This window comes from Pteropus vampyrus, unplaced genomic scaffold (genome assembly GCF_000151845.1).
Source record: "Pteropus vampyrus isolate Shadow unplaced genomic scaffold, Pvam_2.0 Scaffold21, whole genome shotgun sequence".
NCBI lineage: Eukaryota > Metazoa > Chordata > Mammalia > Chiroptera > Pteropodidae > Pteropus > Pteropus vampyrus.
In genome coordinates this window covers 377,013-386,804 of record NW_011888802.1, presented here as the reverse complement: position 1 = coordinate 386,804, position 9,792 = coordinate 377,013, and the positions used below count along the sequence as shown (strand labels likewise).

The window sequence follows — 9,792 nt, the reverse complement described above, 5'->3', positions numbered from 1 at the left end:
CAGACACCAAGGGTGCATACATAATAGTCTTTCTCAGGATATTAACTGGATAGGAATTAAAAGAATTTTTTTTTAAATTTTTTTTTGCTTCCAACACTACAGCATGCACACCGTCTCCCATGTGATCTGTTCCTTTTACACATACAAAACTACTCTGCGCTCTTTCTCATTATTCATTTTGAATAAGAAAAGAAAACTCCCCTCTAGGATTTTCCTTCATGCAGTGTCATTTAGTGAGGACTGAATCATTTCAAAATGTTTGTAGTGAATCTCATTCGGAGTCAGGAGAGGGGAGCCTGTGAAGGTCTATGGGATAGGTGGGGCTCGCGGTGGGGGATGGAAGTGAGGTAGTAGAGAAATGCTTTTAAACAATAAAATGTATTTTACTTGCAAGCCTTGAGCTGTCAGGCCTCATTCCAAATAATGTATCCTGACAGTTCATAGCTACTCTTAAAAACTGGGTGAAGCTTTTGCAGTTGCAAACTAGTGTGATAAAACATGAAAATACTTTATTCAGGTAAAGTGGAAATAGCTGTTCAGCTGGTTAAGTTACACAGAAACCTTTTCCTCTATAAATTAATGTACTGTGCAAATATCTTGCCTGTGACACCCTAGCTGTCCACTTAATAAAAGCTCTTTCAGTGAGAACTGTGTCTCAGTACATCAAAGCATTACTGAGTGTTCCAAACCTAAAGCCAGATAAAATTGTACATTTAAAACAAGCATGTGAGGAAGTGAAACTTGGTGTCGCCAATCGTAAGTGGAAAATGCAAAGAATATATATTTATTCAGTTTCTACTCTTGGCCTGAAAAAAAAAGGCAAAAAGCTGCTGTTATATTTTTTGCACCCTTTTCCATTCATTAGTTCTATAATCTCCCAAGAACAGAAAAGGCAGCTCAAGGGTCTCTTCCTTTGGGTGTCAGAGAATGTCAAAGTAACAAAACAAAAAACAAACAAACAAAAAAGAAGGAAAAAATGAATGGGAAGAATTATGTTACTTTTTTTAATCAAGGCTCAATGTAGACCAGTAGTATGATGTGACTTCCACTAAAACAGCTAAAGGGTGCCTAGGTTTAATTAACAGATGTATGGAGTCTAGAATCTAGGAGAAGGTATTGCTGTTCATAGCCCGTCGGGACTATTGTGCTCAATTCTGGGCCTAAGAGACCCAAACAGACTAGCTGCTATTTAGAGAAGAGCGAAAGAGGTGGTAATAAAATATGAAATTGTTACATGATAAACAGTTGAGAGAACAGGATAAATTCCTCATTCGGAAAGATTAAGTTCTAGAAGAAGATGCATGGTCAGTTAGAGGAGATTTTGTAGAGGCTTACAATAGCAATTTTTCTTCTTCACTGAATAATAATATAGTAGTATTAATACTATTAATAATAATACCTGACACTTGTTTAGTATTCTCAGGTTTCTAAACTTTTTCTTACAAACATTTTATTTAATCTAGCTAACATCTTGAAGAAAAATTGGTATGACGTCTCTTGCACAGATAAGCAAATGGACTCAAACTGGTTTAGTTACTTGTTCAGGGATGTAGATAATAAGGGAAAGTCTTCTGGCTCCAGGTCTACTGATTCCAAATCACAATGAGTAGCTGGACCGGATTATCTATAGGATCTTTTTAATCCTAAATTTTATGATTTTAATAAACTTACATGTTTAGGAAAATGCTTTTCTTATTTATCTATTTATTCAGGTAAACACTTATTACTAAATGTCGAAAACTGGGCAGGTACTGAGGTTAGTACTATGAGTAAGGTATAGTCAGTTCCACTGAGAATCTCGCCTAGTGAAGGGGAACCGAGCAAGTAGATAATTAGCATTAGTCAGGGAATACATGATGAAGTGCTGTGAGGCCTTAAAGGGCAATTAACTCTGTGATTGGGAGGGGGAAACCAATAGGAAAAGCTTAAAGAGAAAGTGACAGTTGAGCTATGTCATGAAGGCTGAAAAGAGAAAGAGGAAGACAAGAGGGAGTGGGAGCTGGAAAGCATTTGGAGAATTCCTTTTAAGTCCCTGGGATTTGTATTCAATATATTTATTTGTGCCTTTCCAGAGTGCTCAATTCTTCCTAGTTTCTCCAGGACTCTCTCAGTTTTCGTAATGAAAGTTCTCATCTCATGGAACCTCTCGATCCCAGGAAAATCACGATGGTTGGTCACCCTACTCTATGGGGTTCATGATGGACACACGTAGTACAGGTACAAAGCATACGGAGGGTTCCAAATAAAACTGAGCTTTTAAAGTATGAAGAATAGGATATGACCAAATATATTACTTATTCCTTAACCATTTTGGTTCATTTTTTTCTCCGTTGTCAAAATAGCTAAATGCTAGGTGATTTCTGAATACTCGGTCTCAATAAGAAATAAATTTTTAAAAAGCCTGATTGATCTTAGGATGGTTAGTTTAATAGCACTAGACAAATCTGACAGTTTTTTTTTTTTAAGTGAGGCAACTCTTGATTGACCTCACAAATTGCAAAGATCTTGTCACTTTACAATCCCTTATCTTTTATTTATTTTTTATTTATTTTTTATTTTTTATGCCTATGGCACCTGGTCTCCCTAGGTGGTCTCCCATCCAAGCACTAACCAGGCCGGACCCTGCTTAACTTCTGAGATCAGACGGGATTGGGCTTGTTCAGGGTGGCATGGCCATAGACAAATCTAACTATTATCACTCAGTTCCTAACAACATCTATCACATGAATTACTTTTTTTTGGCAAATAAATATTATAGATAGTATGTAGGTAACGATAATAAAACATAACTACAATTTAGGATTATAGAAAATGGCCACCTTCTACGAATTGAAGTAGTAAAAAAAATCAACAAAAAGATTTTGAATGAAGATCTCTATAAGTATTTTGCCCTAAAAGATGCATTTTAACATGTGAGATTGGAGAAATAACCAAGCCTTATGAAAGTTACTAGAAAGTATGAACGTTGGCTTGCTGAAGAATAATAGGTTAACTAAAAGTCAGATGTGGGTTTGAAGCCCAGAAAGATGGATGTTAACATGTCATTATGTTTTCAAGATTCTCAATGAAGAGGGTGCATGGTCCAGCTAATTGATGTTCCTAGTGGAGATGACATAATAGCCCTTCCACATTCACCATTTACCAACTCTGTATCTCAGTGTCTAGCACAAGGAAGATGGTACAAAATCAAGCCCAACACTGGTTGAATAAATGGATATAGCTTTCTTTATATTTTATTCCTCTCTTATACATTTGATTAGTATTGATCAACTTTGAGTAATTAGAGATCTTGAGTTTGAAGTTCTGCAAACCTATGGACCAGGGTGTTATGGGCTTAATTGTGTCCCCCTTCCCCAGTTCATATGTTGAAGTGTAACACCTAGTACTTAAGAATATGACTGAGAATGTGACAGATCAAGTTAAAATAAGGTCACTGAGGTAGGCTCTAATTCAATATGAGCCATGTCCTTATAAGAAGAGATTAGGACACATACATGCGCAGAGGGAAGGCCAAGATACAGAGAGAAGGTGGCTGTATAAAGCCAAGGAGAGAGGCTTCAGAAGAAACCTATTCTGCCAACACCCGATCTTGAACTTTTATCCTCCAGCACAGTGAGAGAATGAATTTCTGTTGTTTAAGTCATCCAGTGTATGGTACTTCATTGTGACAGTCCTAACAAACTAATACACAGGTCTAGACTGCTCATCTGGGGGGAAATGCCACCTGGCCTCTTTCCTTGATGTATCTGTTCAGTCACAGAGCAAATGGTGGTTATGACAACTGTGTAAAGAAGGTTGAAGGAAATTGCTACCAGATCTATTTTTTAAGGCAACCACATTGAGGTTCAAAAAGGCTAGAAGTTAATTTCAATTATAAGCAAGCAAATTGCTTGGTTCTATTATCTTCTAAAAGTCTGTTTTTCAGAACATTATTCCTGGAATATCAGTGGTAAAAAGAATTCTACGATCAAATATGCTTGGAAATGCTACATACTATTTCTCGCTCTGAGCTATTCATTTAACCTATTAACATATTAAGGGCTCTACGTGGTATTGTATTTATGAAAGCTATTCAATTTTGGTAAATGTAGCATTTACTAAATGTTTTTGACCAGAGAATTTATTTTCCAATAACATCTCTTAAAATCCAGTACAACGAGTACTCTTGAAAATCTCATATATTAGTATTGGTACTCCAATCTACATTGTTGAATGAAAATCAAATTCTATTTTGGTAATAATAATACCAACATTATTAAAGTGTATGGGAACATTGGCCCAAGTATTTCTCAAATAAATTGATGGCATATGCTATTTCCCTCCAGCAGACCACTCTACCTCTTGGTCATACTTCAAAATCCTTCTCAAGTTTTACCTTCTTTGTGTAGCCTTTCTCCTTCCACCACCCACCATAAGACATAATTAATCACACTCTTTTCCAGTCTGCATTCTGGTGCAGGCAATTAGTGTTAGTTTGTATTGTATTGTATTACATTTCTATTTCTCTTCCTAGATTGGGAGACTCTCGAGGGCGAGAAGTGTGTCATACCCATTTATCTTTGGCACAGAGCATAGTATGTGACACATGGTGAGTACTCAATGAAGGGCAACACAATGAACCACTTCCTAGATCTGCGACCAACTCGCTCGTGCTGTATTCTCTGGCCACAATATGATTTTTTAATCATATTAGAGCCATACATTGAAAGTTTCTCCTCAATAGAATGTTTTAGAATAAAGGACAAACACCTTTAAAATATTAAAATCAGAAAGCAGTATTGAATATCAGTTGAAGCTAGTGATGATCATTTTTTAAATAATAATAGTTTCTATTTATTATACACCTGAGCCAGGTCTGTGCTAAATGCTTTGCAGACACTACGTATAATAATGACTGTTATCAGCTCTCTGTTGCCTTCATTTCCAATCAAAGCAGAAACACTATCAAAAGCACAAGCTGGGCAAAGACTTCTTGTCTGGAGAGTTGTGAGAAAGTACATGGTATGAAAAAACAGTTTTCTGTGGTCCAGCTTCTTTCATTCTACATGTGGGAGCTATCTATATTTGAAACCTCCCAAGTGAGGAAGATGTATACATCACTCTGTATCCCACAGCAGCAAAAAAATTTTGGCTTATGTATCATTTGCCTATGCAATTGCCTGAAGAGAAGAAAGATACATTTATCTGAGAGGTAGGGGTAAATCTTCCGTATTCATTCATTCAGTCATTGATTTATTAACTCAATTGTTTTATGAAGACAAATAAGACATGGTCCTTATTTCCTGGGAACTTCAGCCAAGTGGGGGAGATAGGTATTATCACCACACCACAGGATAAGTGTCATCTCTGAATAATGAACTATTTGCTGTACAAGCCCAGAGTAAAGAGGCCTCATCCCAGGAATGTGACTCGCCTAAGTTATTGTTCAGCTCCATCAGTAACTTTCGTCATAATTTTACTAGGACTATTGTCATCCTCAGTTACTTTCTTTCTCTCTTCCAGCATTCAAGTTATTAGTAATCTTACCTGTTCTAAGCCCCAAAATATATCCCAAGTTAGCTTATTAAATTCCATCTCTCCTGCCACCACTCTAGGTCAGGTTGCTACCAGATCTTGCCTGGACCACCACTCACTTTTCTATATACACCACTCTTGTCCCCTGCAGACCATTTTCCACACAATAGCTACAGCGACTTTTTCAATTGTAAATCATATTAATAGAAGTATTTGCTTAAAAACTCTCCATTCGTTTACTTTCACACTTAGAATAAAATTCATATATCTTATCAAGGCCTATGAGTCCTCTTCGATCTATGTCCTGCTTACCTCTCAGATTTTGTATGTTGTTTATTTTTGTCTTCGTGCCTTGGACAAACTTGCTCTTGCCTCAGAACTTTAGTATGTATAGTTTTTTTCTGCCTAGAAATTTCTTTCCCAGATTTTTTTCCCTAATGGTTCCTTCTCAGTTATTACCTCCACAGACAGACCTTACTGACATTAGCCTTCTTAGTTACTCCCTTCCACTTCTCATATAGATAGAGGATATACATCACAACATTTATCAGTATCTGAAACTATTTATTAGGTTTTGTTTCTTTTATGTCTTCTTCTATTAATAAGAATGTTTCACGAAGGCAAAGACCTTAGTGTCTTAACTTATTACCCGCTTTATCCCCAGTGCCTAAAACAGTGTCTGGCACATAGTAAGTGATAATTAAATAATTTCCGAAGACATAAAAAATTGAAGAACTTCTTTGGCGTTCTCTGCAGACACTGGCCAGTGGAAAGACTGTAGTGATTATGATCATTCTTAAGAACTAAGGGGAAAAAAAACGTCTGGGATCCATTTCCCCCAAGTTAAGAGTCATTGAACATTAAAGCAATGATCTACATGCCATTCTATAAATGGCAATTATATTCAGGAAAAATGTTCATTCCAGGGCCACCCATAATACTGTTATGAGATCCTATGCCTCTAGACTATATACAAAGTGAAAATAGCTTCTAATTAAGTCCTTTGGGTACTTTGGAAATCTTAGACCTTGGTTGAGACAGCCAAAATATTAATCCATTCTATTCTAGAATTAACTACAACAGACTCAAGTTCTGGGAGAACAGAGTGAAAGATCTACATGTTAAGAAGTTAGAGGGAACAGGATGGAGCCCAGAAAAACATCCCAGTATTAAAAGAGGTAAAATGTCAGTTCTTGTACTTTATTTGGCATCTCTGGGAAACTACAGACCTCAAGTCCACCGGGAAATACATGCGTGGTGCCAGCTGTATATTATGGAATCCTCCCTCCACTGAATTCAACGGGAAAATCATGTCAAGGTACTTAAGTTGCAGAAGAAGAAAGGATCACACAGTCATTGATCCACCATAGACCTTGGGGCAGAGGAAATAGTTGGGGGATCCAGCACATTCTAAGATAAGATGTGAGGGGCATATATTAGATTCTGGATGTAAAAGCACTTAGAATAATTTTGGCACTCAATAAATGTTCACTTTCTTTTCTCTCCTTTCCTCCTCTATTTTTTTAAAAAAATTTCAACCCTGAATGGAGTACAGAAAAGATGAACATTCAACAAAATGTGTGTATTATAGTTTATACAAAATATAAAAATTATTTCTTTTGAAATTAGCATGGGCAAGATGGAGATTTCCTTTGCAATAGTTTTCAAATAGAGATAATATATTTGAACACGCTCGAAGTTAATATCTTTTTACTTTTAACATAATTGATCTTATGACAAAAACAACAATCATGATTATAATGTACAACCTATCATTATCCAACCTTTTCCCCATAACCATGAAAGATACAATATCTCTATTGTCTAGAACAATGCTTGGTACACCGTAGGTAATAACCAAATATTTTGTCAAAAGCACAAAAGGATGAAGACTTCTTTTTCTGGCTGGTGGAGAGAAAGTTGGAGTGATAGCTTATGTAAGGAAGAGCAAAAGGGTGCCTGAAGTCTATTTCCTGTACCATTAGTACATTATTATTATTCCTTATATGTAATCTTTGTGTCCCCTTGAGAGGCAGGAATTTTTCTCTTCCTTATTTTATCACTAGAAAAATTACAAGACAATGTGTTTAAATAACTTTCCTTCTCCCCCCGCCCCCACCAATTTGTGCCAGATTCAGGATTAAAGCCATGATTTCCTGACTCTAATCAAGTGGACCACCTAAGGGTAACATATATGTTCCAAAGAGAGAATGAATAGGCTGCAGACATCCAGATTTTTGGAGGAAAATAAAAAGGCTGGTGCTAAGATTTTTAAATAGTGCTGATGAAGAACAGCAATAAAATGTGGAATTATTATCTCTGGAGAAGTGAAAACTGATGCGAATACTTAATGATGGTATTAAAAGACGATAGGTGATTTTTATAACATCATGATAGATTATAACGAAAAATGAAGATGTTCTCATATTTCTTGGTTACAGAATTAGAATAAAACAGCTATAGTTGAAGGCTAAATGTATTTAAATAAGCCACTTTGGCCAGATCTATAGAGAGGAGGAGAATATCCTAGGGAAACTTCAAAGCCCGGGTTGGGGAGCTGGCGTGGTGTTGGCGGCATCATTGTTTTGAGAAACCACCTCAGTCCATCCTTACAGCCCAGACTCAGCAGAATCATTGGCTGATAGACTTTCTCGGTCCACCAGTCATGCCTTAGCCATCATGTAGCCCAGACTTATCATGGATTTGATGGTGTACTAACTCAGAAATTGCTTCGTAACTCCGCAGGGGCTTACTAATGAGCATTGAGGTCGCAAATTATGATGATGGGTAGGGACAAGTTGTCTGTCTGTGTGCCTGAAAAGATGAAGAAGACTTAGGCTGAAATATCCTGGTATTCAGTAAAGTTTATTTTGCCTACACTAGCTTCTGACCATTTGGACTCTATAAATGAAATAGGGCTGAGCTTTCTTTTGCTCCTTAAACTATCACACTCATCAAAGTTTTTCAAGAACTCATTTGCTTTGTATTTTTGCCAGAGTTACTTTATCAAAACACATGTTTGATAATGCCTTTTCTCACATCAGGGAATGGGACATAATTATAGGAAACATAAAAAAATTCAGGTTTCTTGCTTGGCATTCACAGCTTTTTAGAATCCCCTCCCCGCACCCCAATTTTAGTGATGTTGGAAAGGCTTATTGCAGTGACCAAGCTGAATTCACTTTATTTCTCCTGTGCCTAGTGCAGGCTCTGACACAAATTGGGCATCCAATGCATGTTCACTGAATGAATGCATATGAGTGAATGAGAGGTATGGGGCAGTTGCTACCCAATGTCTTTTCCCAGAATCTCCATTGCATTGCTCATCCTGCACTCTCCACCTGGAAAGTCTTTCCCTATCATTTCCAACATCATTTTCATGTATTTTAGCCCTCTCTGCACATGGTCCAGGTCAAAGTACTACTCCTTGTGAGATTTTTCTGGATGTGAGAATTCATGTCCCTTTTCTATTTTATGAATCCTCTGTGGATATTGTTTTCATAGTATTTCATTCTGCCCCACATTACAGTTTTTAGTGTGTACATTTATTTATACCACATAGAATGGAAATCCTGGGAAATATTTTACGGAACTTTGCATCATCTATAATACTCTGAGCATTAAAAGGTCTAAGCAAATTTTATTTAGCTAGAATCCTCCTTTCTGTATTTACCTTCTATATTCCACCAATTTCTCAGTTCTTCATTTTCTTCGATTCACACCTTGCTACTCTGCTTTAAATAGTATCTCTGCTCAAGTCACATTTCTCTCCTGCCTCCTCATGTGAGTCTCAGCTCTGGTTTTCCTCTGTCTTTTTGAGCTGCAAGTCCTCTGCATTTTCTCCTTTATGAATACTATGAGCAGTAACAGTGACTGTTTCAGAGACACAGAAGGGATTGTGAGATAGATACAAAGGTAGTGGCACTTTGGCCCTTGGAATGAGAATAAATAAAATATAAATATAGAAAGGGAGATTATGTCTTTCCAACATGGACTTTTCTCTATTTGGCTTCTGCCAACATTGCTGAGGCAGATTTCTTCTTTGAGGAGACTCTCGCGTGCCTTCTCTATCACCAGCTCTGGCCCAAAGTCTCCAAGTATCTCCAGGTGATAAATGGGAAGAAATAGTCAGTCAGCTGATGCCCAAGAAGTGGCTGTGGCAGAAGTGATGAAAAAAATGGTTTGGAGAGTGGGACAGAGTCAAGGCATAGTCCAAGCAGAAGGGGATTGTGAGGCAGGCAGGAGACCAAGAGTAAAGATGGGGCGTTGGGCTGAGAG

The 9,792-nt window shown here is 37.2% G+C and overlaps 1 pseudogene; it reads right to left on the bottom strand.

Moving 5' to 3' along the window:
* Positions 1 to 2,562: 2,562 nt before the first annotated feature.
* Positions 2,563 to 2,681, bottom strand: LOC111736732 (annotated as a pseudogene).
* Positions 2,682 to 9,792: the final 7,111 nt, after the last annotated feature.